The following is a 14229-nucleotide window of genomic DNA, read 5'->3' on the forward strand; positions in this document are numbered from 1 at the left end:
GGATGATAGCTGTACTTGTGTTTCTGGGTGTTGGAGAAGATGAACTGAGATCATAGATGCAAAGTATGTTTGCATAGACCGTTGCACATATTACGTGGTAGATTTATTACGACCACTTAGAAACCTCCAGGTAAATAATGTATCAAATATTTAAAACTTTTAAATGAAATGACTATGTTATATGGTTTGGATAAGTTAGGGTTTCTGATACATAATGCCAAATTGCTGTCTAGAATGCTTGAACCAGTTTCCATGCCCAATATTGTATGGTGGTGCTTATTTCTCTGTATCTTTAGCCAGGCAAGATATCATTTTAAAGTTCCTGATAATTTGCTAGGCACAAATCTTTGTGCCTAGCCACTGTTTTTTACCTAGCAAAACCAGGTAAAATCAGATTTTACCCTGATCTGCATCTCTCTAATTACTAGTGAGATTGGATTGCTTTCATTTTAATTGACCAATTGAGTTCCTTTTTTCCCCCCGGCCTTCTCATGTTCTTTACCCATTCTTTTGAGATGTATTCTTCTTATATGTTTGTAAGAGGTCTTTATATATTAAGGACCCTACTCTTTGCCATATATATATATATATAAATAATATAATTGCAAAAGTTCTAGAATCATTTATCTGTGGTACTGTTTTTATCTACATAAATTAAAAAGATTTAAGTAGTCAAATCTATAAATGTTTTTCTTTTATAAACCATAAGCCTTTACTTCTTTTCTCATTAGGACCTTTATAAAGGTCAAGAAGTGCTTGGGGCACCTGGGTGGTTCAGTCAGTTAAGCCTCTGCCTTCAGCTCAGGTCATGATCCCAGGGTCCTGGGATTGAGTCCTACATTGGGCTCTCTGCTCAGTGGAGAGACTGTTTCTCCCTCTCCCCCTGCCCTTTCCCACACTCATGTATTCTCTCTCTTGCTCTATCTCAAATAAATAAATAAAATCTTTAAAAAAAAAAAAAAAGAAGTGCTTACCCCACTTTCATCAACACGTATCACTTCTCTTGTATGGGCCATTTTCCAAATTTAACTCTTTAACCCATCTGGAATGTATTCCATTCCTTCTGAGCCATGTTATTCATTCTTTTGAATCAAACGGAATCTTTGCTTTCGAGAAACAGAAAATTGAACTCAAATTGGTTTAAACAAAAAATATTATTTATTGGCTCCCATAAGTGAAAAGTTCAAAGGCTTCAAGGTCATGTTTCCCAGGTGACTCACACAATGTAGAGAGTACATGGAGGTTTCCTTTTCATTTATTTGCTTTAATCCATGGTGATAGATAGCTCCACTCTTCTTCTTTTTTTTTTTAATTTATTTATTTGACAGACAGAGATCACAAATAGGCAGAGAAGCAGGCAGAGAGAGAGGAGGAAGCAGGCTCTCCGCTGAGCAGAGAGCCTAATGTAGGACTCGATCCCAGGACCCTGGGATCATGACCTGAGGACCTGAGGATCATGACCAAAGGCTTTAACCCACTGATCCACCCAGGCACCCCAGATAGCTCCACTCTTAATAGACTCTCCTTGTGGTCCCAAGATGGCAGCCAAGAGTTCCCAGGGATAAAATATCCACATTTACCTCCTGAAGCAAATTACCTTTGTTGTGCCATTTCTAGCAGAAGTCCTGACATTCTCTTTCATTGGACTGACTTAGGTCACCTGCTCCTACCTGAAGCAGTCACTTGGGCAAATTATTCATCGATTGGCTTAGGATGGAATACACGCCCTACCTCCTGGATATAGAGGTGGAGTCAGCTTTCCCAGGACTACATGGATGTCCCAAAGGAATCAGCAGCTGGGAAAGGGGGAAGCATTTAAGAAGACAAGGTAAGGAATATATTTTTGAGTATCAAGATTATTGTTTTTTAGTAGAAAATGAGAAATTCCTTGCCATTTAAAAACTGACGTGTTTTATCACTATTAACATGGTAGAAACTAAGAGTTAAAACTCATGAAAAGACATCGTCCCTTCCCCAGGAGCTAAACTCTTTACATTCAAGCTACATAGGGACCATCTGGATTCTTCATGGTTTCTAAAGGTCTAATCATATGTGGTTGGAAAAATTTCCTGCATGGCAGAATGATCTATAGGTTCTACAAAATTCTTCTTTAATATGGGTTCTAGAGACCCAGTAGAAATAGATCATATCCCCAACTCTTCCCCTGAATTTATTCTGCTAAAATCACTGGGTTTTTTTGCTGCATTGTTTTCTGGTTATGTATTTAAGCCATTCTTCGTCTTTTTTTCTTTTCTCTTCTTTTCTTTTCTTTTTTTTTCTTTTCCTTTATTTCTTTTTAACTCAGGGAGTTACTTCTATCAATTTGCAGTGTCTTTTCCTGGTCTGTGAGCACAGATCTCTTTGTTAACGTAAACACCTTTTAAGTTGGATACTGGAGCACGGGAGCCTTAAGTTGATGACCACGGTGATTCAGAAGCAGCGAGACACAGGCATGTCCACATACTATAAGCTGGTCATGGTTCAAGATGCCCTGTCCAGAGCAAACCATCATCTATCAGGCCCCATGAATGGGATTAGTGGTCTTACAAGGAAAGACACAAAAGAGATGATCTCTCTATACATGTAGGTACACAAGAAGGTGATTATCAGTAAACTAGGGAATGAATGGCCTCTCATCAGATACCAGATCTGCTGGTGCCTTAATCTTGGATTTCTTGGCCTCCAGAACTGTGAGAAATAAATCTTTTTAAAGTCACCCAGTCTATGGTATTTTTTAATGGCAGCTCAAGCTAAGACATCATCCCTTTCCTCTCTTGTGATGTGCCCGTCTGGGGACTTAGTTTCTGTGGGCCAGCAGTGTCTCTTTCTTCCTTCTTAGAGGTTCTGACCAATTTTCTTATCTTGTCTCATTCCTATCTCTAATATTTTTGACTCTTCTATTTTTCATTAGTGCTTATCAGCCTTTCTCTGCTCCCTTCCATGGGGCAACATACTTCTGAATGTAGCCTCTAAACCGCTTTCTGGTCTTTCCTACCTTTCGTAGCCACTGGCCTTCCAGGACACAAAGTGGACCCCTCATCTGCTGAGTGTGAGTGATACCAGCCGAGCTAAGTCAATACAATGCCATTAAAAAAATTCTATTCCAGGGGCACTTGGGTGGCTCAGTCAGTTAGGCATCGGACTCTTGATTTCAGGTCATGATCTCACGGTTGTGCAGACTCTTGATTTCAGGTCATGATCTCACGGTTGTGGGATCAAGCCCCACGTTGGGCTCCCCGCTCAGTGGGTAGTCTGCCTGAGGTTCTCTCCCTCTCCCTGAACCCCGCCTGCTGCTTACACATGTGCTCTGTCTCCAAAATAAATAAATTAAAAAAAAATAAAAATTCTATTCTAAGAGCAATTTATTGTATCATGCACCACCATTTAGTTACTGTTTTTAGAGCCCTCCCCCCAAATACTACCACATTAAACACATACATCGAAGATACTGGAAATATTAAAAATGTGAAGAGGGGGAGTTTGTACCTTGTAATCAGGAAGTACTGTAGTGGAATGATGGTGTTTCTTAGCTATGCATATTAGATGGTCTGCCCCATTCAACAGTACTGCCCTGTCTTCATTACCATTCTGACGATAAACATAAGCAAAAAACAAACAAAAACCCATTCATTGTCCTCAGTACTTTTTGCAGACTCCAGTTGTCTCCAGACATTAGCCCTCTTGCATTATTTTCACAGGCCTGAGCCCTTCCTTTGAACAAGGCCTGACGTCTGCCTTCTGTACGTGTCCTTTAAATGAATGAGTTTATCAGAATATTTCTTAAGCAGCCACATTGATCTTTTTTAGATGCTCCCTTTTCTTCATTGAAATCACGGTTTTTTTTTTTTTTAAATTTAAGGATTTTATTATGTATTTATTGAGAGGAAGCAGGGGGAGGGAGCAGGAGGAGGGGCAGTGGGAGAGAGAGAATCCTGAGCAGAACCTGAGCTGAGCACAGAGTCCAACACAGGGCTCAATCTCACAACACTGAGACCGTGACCAGAGCTGTAAATAAGAGTCAGGCCCTTGACTGAGCCACCCAGGTGCCCTGGTTTTATAAAAATTTAACTTTCGAGTCATTGTATTCCTCTTTTGCATTCTTTCTTAGTTCCTGGCCAGACAGAACCTCATGTCCATCTCTTCACTTAACTTGCTCAAGTCTTCTTTGTGTCGAGTTAGCAAGTGCAGAATTGCCTTCTCAGGCTATTACAAGTTCAAGGATGCCATGGTCACTTATTTTAAGTTGCGTGTCACTTTCACTTCACTAACACATTCCTCTTAGCTGGTAAGAATTCAGCATAGAATAGTACCTCTTCAATAAGCGATTAGTTTAGATTTAAGTCGTGCGAACTTTATTTGATGCTCTTTTCAGCAGAACGAGCTTGTCCATGGATGTTGAAGTTCTTTGTTACCCCTGTATCATGACCGCATGCCAATAATTCTGTCATTTGTATTGGGAAAGCATTATTAATGTTGCCATAGCAGGATCACAAGGCTTGACACACGGCTAGTGGAGAGAGAGCATAAGCCAAGACTGGGGTGAGGAGTACTCCCCGCGGCGTGGGCTGTGAATGTAGAAGCTGGCTTGGATTAGGGCAGCTAGGCTCTTCAAGGGTGGTGTCTCTTACCAAGGTAAAGTTCAAGAAGCTATTAATACCAGGCAGTCCAGCATGAAGGGTGAGGCCAATGTGTACCATAGTTTAAGGAGATTGCCAACAGGGGTGTGGGCAGCAGAATACAGCCCTCTAGGGAAGAGGACTGGTCTGAGACACGCTAAACAAATGTTGGAGTCATGGTAAAGACGACCGGGGCTCAGGAGGAGGTCCCAAATCTACAGGAAGACTGGGACGCAATGCAGAATGACCAGAAACTGAAGGTGTGGAGGTCAAGGGGGAAGCCCAGAACCGGACAAACATAAGAGCAGAAGGCAGAACGGGAGGGACCTAGAGGTGTCTGAGGCTCACGGCGGTCCAGAACTGGAAGGAAGCAAGTTGCAGGGGCTGATGTTGTTGATACATTTTGTCCCCAGTCACAATGGTGTTTAGATATCTGGGAGGTCAGGGAGCGAGACCTATGTAGGTGGAACTCTGTAGACAATCCAGCCTCTGGTCACTAAGGAAGGCAAAGACAACTGGCCCAGCTGCTGTACTGTATGCTCCTGTGACAAGGTCACTTCTGCTTTCATTTTCACCCAAATCTTCTCTACTAGGCATTAACCCTCAGGTCTGTGGGTTTCTATTTGTGTTTATAAGTTCTTAACTCACAAGGCTCCTCTGTTTTGCCTTTGATTGTGTGCTTCTTTTGAACAAATGATAGAGTTTCATATTGGCATGATACAATGCAGCTAGCATTTACTGAGGATTTACTGTGTACCAGATACTACACTAGCTGATTTACCTTACACTAGCTTATTTAGTGGCCCCAGCATCCTTGAGAGGTAGGAATTATTGTCCCCATCTTAAAAAGAGGAAACTGAGGCTTATATGGTTTATGTAATCAGCCCAAGGTCACACATCTGGGACACATAAGAGCTTAGATTTTGTCTAACAATCTATGTGTTGCTAAAGTGACTACACTGACTTCATTTACACTGTGATTCATCCAAACAAGCCTTATTGACACCTATCAGCCACTAGATTTTTCATCTAAGTATCTACCTACTTATCCATCTATCTTCTACTTTTATCTCAAATTCTGTAACACTATTCAGTACTGCACTATGTAAGAAGCCAATTGCTGATAAATACTTACTGGATGAATTAATGCAGTTTAAAAATGTGATTAGAATTACTATGTCCCCCCCCACCCCGCCCAAAAAAGAATTACTATGCCCTTTTGGTTTGGGTATTTATAGTCGACTAGTAAGTTTTCTTCAGTTTGCTTTATAAAAATACTACATCCATGCACATTTATTCACTGCAAGGAAGAGAAGGAGCAAAGTCTTAAATCAATACTGAACTAAGAAGACATATGTCATTCCCAAATAAGTCAGGTGAAGGCAAATGTGTTTATATGTTCAAATACATTTGAGTAGTTAAAATAAAGGGTTATCCATAAAACAGATTATTTTCTTCCAAAGTCTGAGCCTGAAAAATCTTTCTCATGACATGGTCTTCATTTTTGTCTAAATCAGAGGTTGTCAAACCACTGCCCATAAGCCAAATCCAGCACACCCCTTGTTTTTGTATGGTCTGTGAGTTAAGAATGGTTTTCACATTTTTAAGTAGCTGAGTAAGATTTATTTTAAAAAATGATACTTTGCAACATGTGAAAATTATATGAAATTCAAACCTTGGGATCCATAAATAAAGTTTAATTGACACCCAGCCATGCTCATTCATTTACGTATTATCTATGGTGGCTTTCACACTACAATGGTAGGGTTGAGTAGTTAGGACAGAGAATGGACCACAAAGCCTAAAATATTTCCCATCTGGCCCTTTACAGAAAAAGTTTGCCAACCCCCAGTCTAACTAAATAATACAGGGTGTCATAACATTAAAATGTTGTTTAAACTACATCTGTTACTTTAGTTTCTAATTCAAGGACACTGGAATGAAAGGTCATAACAGGTTTCCATATTCTCAGGACAAAGTCAAAACCTTTTCTCCTTTGATATTCTCTACATTCTCTCCTGAGGGCAGGAGCACCTTTCTGCGGACTGAGAAGCTGGTGGTTTCTCTAAGAGGTGATACAGCTCTTCCTGATAAAAAGTCATCTTTGCCTTTGATGGGAAACTGGGGCTGGGCATCCTGGTGAGTGGTTACAGTGTATTACAGAGCTGTAGTGGCACCGAAAGGGATTCTCCAGACTCCATCAACTGATGCAAGGTGGTATGATGGAGTGAGATAGACGAGGAAAAGCAAATTGCTCTTTTTTCATCACCCAGGACCTAAATAAAGACAAAAATGACTCAGAATGACCAGACACAGGTGAATAGTACTTATCAGAATGTTTTGGGGAGTCACTTAACGTCATAATAGCATAGCACTGTGAGAGCTCAGTCAATGTGATGGGTCAAGAGCAAAACCAAGGGAGAAGAACTTCCTTATTTTTCCTGAGATCAAGTTTGGTTTGCAGTAAAATTCAAGGGAATATGTCTTATGTATTTATTTTTTTGAGACCCAAAGATACATTCTATTATCTTTCTGTATCTCTGTCTCTTTCTCTCCCTCTCTCTGTATCTTTTTCTCTCTCTTTCCAATTTAACAGAAGTTTATTGATCATTTATTATGGGTGAGACACAGGACAAGGATTTATAAGAGAAACAAGTTACAGTGATCTTCCAGGACCTTTTGGCAACATTTAATCTGAACTGATCTTCCCCAGCATAGTCTTCTCTTGGTTTCTTTGGTTCCCATAGTCTCCTGGTTTTATTTTTCTGGTTTCGGCTTCTCAGTGTCTATTGTCAGCTCTTCCTTTCTATTCAGTCTCTAAATGATCAGAATATAGTCCTGGATCTGCTTTTTAAAAATTTTTTATTCTATCTACTGTCCTCAGGCAATCTTCTACCCAAATTTATAAATCCAGTCCCAGCAGGTCTTCTGAGCCTTGGCCCCATATCAGAAATCTGCAGTAGACATCTTTACTCTTACGGAACTCTGATCTCTCCTACAATTCCGTTACCATCCAAAGATTCTCCATCTCGCAAACTGACACCTTTGCTCATGCATCAAATCTTGCCAAGCCTCTTGAGTCAATCATGACTCTCCCTCTCCACAACCCACCATTTCCATTCAATCATCAAGTCCTTTAAAATAACTCTTGACTCTGGTCATTTTTCTTCCTGTGCATGCCTACCACTATCGTCTTGGAAACCATCATCTCTCACATAAATCTGAAATAATATATTCCCAACTGGTCTTGCCACATCTGCTCTTGCCTCATTCTATTTTATCTTCTCACAGATAATGTCTTTTAGGCAAAAAAATAAAAAATAAAATAAAGTCTTAAAATGAAAAACCCACAATGCTAACAAAATAGATGTTGTTCTTCAATTAGATTTTATTTTATTTAATAATGTATCATGAACATCTTTTCATACCAGTCTACCGGTCACAATTTTTAACAGCTGTCTACCACCCATTTATATAATGTACCATGATTTATTTAACAACTTCTCGATAGATGGACATTTTAGCTTTTCAGTCTTTAACTACTATAATTAATGCTTCAGCGAAGATCCTACAAGTTATCCTTCAAGATAAGCATGCATAAATCTACTGGACGAACACAGAAAAAGTGGAATCGTTAGGTCAAAGGGTTTGTACATTTAAAAATTAGATAAATACTGCAGGTTGTTTACAGAGGTTGTACCAACTTTTATTCCTATTGTCAATGTCAAAAAGTGCCTGCTTCCCAGCCTGACCACGTATACTATTAAAGTTTTTGATTTGTGTCAACCTGGTAGAAAATACACCTCATTGCAGTTATAATATGCATACCTCTTGTTAAGGGAAAGGGAGAGCATTTTTACAGATTTTAAAGATTCCTTGACTGTACCATATTTGCTATTCCTTTACTCCATTTTCCAAGGTTTTTGATATTTTTCTTATTGATTTATAGGAGCGATTTGATTTCTTCTCAAATAATCTAATTTCCACATTCTCTCAGAAATCCTAGTATTTTTTAAAAGCCACACTTCAGCCAATTTTTTTAAGGGGGGGGTGGGCAGAGAGAGGAGAGAGAGAATCTTAAGCAGGCTCCATGTCCAGTGCAAAGCTGGACGTGGGGCTTAATCTCACAACGTTGAGATCATGACCTCAGCAGAAATCAGGAATCAGAAGCTTAACTAACTGAGCTACCCAGATGCCCCCAGCCAATATTTTTTCTAATAATAAGCAAGCATTGAATGTTAACTCCATTAGGGAAGCCCACATGAAGAGTTCACATGTAAAAATTATGAATTGATTTGCAAAAGTCCTGACTTCCTGAAAATAGCGTGACAATCAGTCTCATATGCATACCTGTATTATTTCATTTAATTTTACTAACAGCCCTTCAAGGCATATGTTATATAAACCACAAAGTGAAGCTCAGAGTATGTGAATGTCCAGGGTCACACAGCTAGTAAGTGGTCCTCTTCTGGAATCTTCAAAGTGTCGCCATCCATCATTACTGATGGGTCATTCCTGAGCTGCATGAGGCTCCGATCCTTGATGCCTTTAATTTCTAGTAATTATTGATCCTCTCTTTTTCCTTCTGTAAATTTATCCAATGAATATTTTTAAGTATCTATGATATGCCAGGAATCCTCATGGGCTTTACATTTCAAAGGGGTTATCAGCCACATGTAAAATAAACCCCAGGTGGTCATAAAGTTTTACTTCTATGAAAAAATACATAGGATGGTCGGAAAGGTGGACAAAGAAGGGCACTTTCATCAGGGTGGTCAGGAAGGGCCTCTTTGAGGAGGTAATATTTATTTTTTAAAAGATTTTACTTATTTATTTGACAGAGAGAGATCACAAGTAGGCAGAGAGACAGGCAGAGAGAGAGAGAGCGGAGGAAGCAGGCGCCCCGCCGAACAGAGGGCCCGATGCGGGACTCGATCCCAGGACCCTGAGATCATAACTCAAGCCGAAGGCAGAGGCTTAACCCACTGAGCCACCCATGCGCCTGAGGAGGCAACATTTAAACAGACCAAAATGACCAAAAGAGTGTTCCAGGAAAAGGAAACATGTGAGCTGGGCACTTTAAAATAAGAGCAAACCCTCTGTGCTCGAGGAGCAGAAAAAAGGCCATTGGGATTGAAGTCGGAGGACAGCACGGGAGATGAGACTAAAGAGGTGGTCTGGGATGGCCTGTAAGGCTTCACTGGCCAGCAAAGGAGTCTACGTACAATCAGAAGACATGGAAGGATTCTGAGAAGAGAAGCTGATATGATCTGATTTATGTCACATTATCTGTGAGGAACAGGGAAAAAGAGTAGAAGCAGGAAAACCAACCAGAACACTATTACAGGAGACCAGAAGATGATATTTGTATTAGGGAGTGGCCATGGAGATCAAAAGAGACATATTTTGGAAATGTTTTGGAGGTAGAGTTGATCCGAATTCTTCATGGAGTGGATATGAGAACTTAAGGAAAAGAGAAGAACCATGAGTATCTACATGCTTTTTGGCTTGAAGAACTAGTGCACGGTAATGACATCTGTTTGAAGGAGAAGGCTCCAAGAATGAAGAATTGTGTATCACTGTAGTATTTCCTCATTTCCTTATGCAGCCTTTACCTCACAGACCATGCTTTTACTCTTCCCCTAATACCTTTATGTTCCTTGCCTACTTGCCCTATCGTCCTTATCCCGAACAACTACTTCTATCTACTTCCTCTTCTCCCATCCACTCCTTAATCCATTATAATCTGCTCCTACCCCATTATCCCGATAAACTCCTTCTTGCCAAACACAATGACCTCCTTGTCCCCAAATCCAAGTCCTTATTTTTCTTGACCTTTCCCTAGCATTTAATACTGTTGACATTTCCTCCCTTGGCTTCTCTGAAACAACTTGTTTCTGGTCCTCCTAACCTCTATGGATATTCTTCCCCTGTAGCATTGTGTCCTCACTTTTTTTTTTTTGCCGCATCTTTCAAATGCTGGCATTTAAATAGGTTCCAGAGTAGGTCCTCTTCTCCTTTTTCTCCATCTTTTCTCTTGGGGATTCCATTTACTTCCATGAGCTATCACTTATTCTGATGTCCTCATCATAGATCTCTTGAGTTCTAGATTGTCCTGTTCAATTATGTATAGACAGCTTCACTTTGATATCCTCACAGAGATTTTAAACTCAACACTGATAAAATCAAACTACTTACCTTCCCTCCTCAACCTACTGTTCTTCTTGAAGTCCCCATCTTAGAAAAGGGTCCATGATCCTCCCATTTACCTAAGCCATAAGTCTCTTATTCCTTAAGATAATCAATATAATCAATAACAAAATTGCAATTGTATGTGATCACATCACATTATATTACATTATGATTACATTATATTAATGTAATCAATAATAAAACATAATGCAAATATATCAATATATAATCAATAAAATTATATAATATAATCAATAATAAAATATAATCAATAATATATAATATAATCAATAATAAAATTGAAAATATAATCAATAATAAAATTCAGTTGAGTCTGTCTTTAATATTTCCAGAATCCTTCCCTTTTCTCCATTTCCATTCTTGCTGTGTATATTAAGATGTCCGTCATATTTTTTTTCCTGTAACACTAAAACAATCTCCTAACTAGTCTCCCTGTTTATAGTGTTAATCACCCTAATAAATTATCCAAACTGGAGTGAAACTTCTTTCTAAAATGGACATTTGATCACCTCAGTGTGCTCCTTCTAATTCATCGGTGGCTCTCCATTGGCCTTAGGGTAAGTTGAAACCTCTTAGGAAGGTATGCAAGACCTTTCCTAATACAAGACCTTGTTGATCTTTCTTGGCATGTCCTTTAGAACTTTAACCACATATTCATACAATGCACTTACTGAGACTCTCTACCACTTGCTGGGCACTGTCTCTTACCTTCAACTCTCTGGGCACAATGTTTACCAAGACTTTACACATACTACTTTCTTTGTCATTTCTCTTTAACTTGCCCACTTATCTGGATTACTTCTACTTATCCTTCCAGACTCATTTCCAAACTCATCTTGTCTGGTGAGGGACCCTAACTAAACTCAGTCAGGATTAGGGACCCCTCCCGTGGATATCATCTCACTGTTGTGTGATCAGCCATAACTCATCTATCCCCTCGTTATCCTATAAGGCCCTTTAGAGCAGGCTGCCCTATTCAGTTTTGTATTCCCAGTGCCCAGCACAGTCCCTGGCACATAGCAGGCACTCAGTAACAAGTGAATAAAATCACAATGAGCTCTTTTCTCTGTGGCACAAATCTCACATTTCCTCATGCTACTTCTTAACATCTTCAACTTGTAAAATTTGGAAATCTGTGTTAGAAGTATTTTTGCCTATCACTAATTAAAATAGAGACAAATAGATTATTATCTCCATGAGAATTTGGTTGATTATTTCTTGTAGAGCTCTTCCTCATCACTCTGTGGTTTTGTTCGTCAAAGTACGTGGGTTAACTAAATCTGAAATGACTGAAAGATCTTTCCATACACTTTTTATATTCTTTCTCTTATCCTGTTGCTTCTACACCACCACCAGGGAACCAGAGATTCAGTACATTGGGAATAAGGTTGATTTTATTTGGGTTGTCTGACAACTAGCACTGAGAAATGATGTATCAACAGCAAATCACTTGCCATTATCATCTCCCCCACGGTCTCTATGGATAGGCATTCCAGTTTCAGTGTTAAAATTTAACATGGCAAAATCCAGCTAAAATTGAAATTTTTATGTAGTGACTTCAATGTAATCACCGAACTTTATGAATGGAAGGAACTTTAGAGATCTTTAGTCCAGCACTTATATTAAGCTTCTCAGAGGAAACTGGTGAGGAGACCGACCTATAATGGCTTGCTCAAGGTCATCCAGTTTAGAGGACAAATAGGAGCAAATTTCTGTCTTTCAGTTGACCGATCTTTCTACCATGTACCCTTTTATTTTCTATCTAAAAATATTATCTACATCGTCCCACCTAATGTTTTACATAGCACTTATTTTTATATTGCCTTTGTGGCATTCTTATCGTTAAAAGAAAGAACCTTAAAAAAGAAAGCAAGGCTGTCTCGTCCAGGTGGAATTGGTAAAAGAGACAATTAGTACATAAAGTAATGGGCTCTTATTTGTAGGGTAGCCAGGTCATCACACTCTGTTCTCTGAACGCCCCGACTAACCCAACCTTATGTCTGTTCCCGGGGCCTGGATTCCATTCAATTCCATGCTTTATTTAGTCTAAATGATTTCCTCGGCTTCAATGTGTATTTTTTTGAGCTTCATTTTAGAAATATCATACTTAAATCTGCTCTGTGTTTGAGTTTGTTTTAGTTCTAACGCTGAGGAACGAGGATTCTGAGTAAAAGAAAGAAAGATGATAGATTTTTCTAGGTTTTACATTTCAAGAATGGCTTTCTCAAATGGCAACTGGAAGTCGAATTTATTCCTCAGATGATGACGTTTTCCACGGGAATCAGAATTTAATTGGGATAATTTGTTTTCACGGAAAGCCCAGATTTTCTTTCCAAGAGGATCGGTTTGATAATGTTTTACCAGTTAGTGCACGGAGACCAAATATAAAACACTTCTGAGAAACAGGAAGTGAACCTGACTGGTCTAGTCTGCGTGTCCCTGGCAGTGACGCAAATACAGAAATCAAATTAGGAAAACAAGATATGTGGGTGTGAGGCAATCGATAACAATCCAGGATGCTACAAAGCAAGGAAGAACGCCTTGAACCAAATGCCACTCATTTTAATAACACCCTGAGAACTTTGATTTCCACTGAACATGCTAGTGGTTAGGGAGCGAGATGAGCTTGAGTTCCCTAGCAACAGCATGTGCTTTTGAGACCGTCATTAGCCTTTCAGTTAATCCCGCCAACCCCTTACTTCTAAATGTATGACTGACATTAAAAAGAAAAAAAAAAAAAAAAGAAAAGGAATGATATTTCAGAAAGTGCTTTGCAATTTCCAGGAGCAAAATGGGAAGGAATTTAAAAAAAAAAAAAAGTTGTTCTGAGAATTGTTCTCACGTAAAAGAACTCCTATGTGTCACCCCGTCCCCACATTCAGTGCTCTCGGTTCTCTGTTTCTGAATCCCCTGTGGGTAAAGGGCAATGGAAGGGAAGTGGCTGAGAGTTTAAGGCAGTCCCCTCGTGCAACATCCATCACAGTCAGAAAGCGGGGTGAAGAGTGGGGTGGGCAGTTTGTGTGGGGAGGAGGCTGGAGGGGGGCTAGGTTTCTTTCCCCTCTATGCAGAATAAATTATCCTGGTGGAAGGAGCCTGAGGAAGGAGGGTGGTGAGGGGGAATGGAGCTATTTTTCCTATTGATTGTTTAATTGCACCAGAGGCTGTTCGTCCGAGGCCGCTGGCCAAAAAAAAAGCATTATTTTGGTGGCTAAAGTGAGGTTGGGCAGGTTTCCATCCCCTTCCTTAGTTTTAAACAAGACGACCCACAAAGCGCAGCCGGGCTATAGGAATATGGTGTATGCTGACTTTTGCTACTCAGCTGTACCCTAAAGCGCCAAGCCTGACGGGACGATGGTTCTCAAACCCTGAATCATTGCTCTAGCTCTGTTCTGGGTTCGGG

The sequence above is a fragment of the Mustela nivalis genome (assembly GCF_964662115.1).
Source record: "Mustela nivalis genome assembly, chromosome: 12".
NCBI lineage: Eukaryota > Metazoa > Chordata > Mammalia > Carnivora > Mustelidae > Mustela > Mustela nivalis.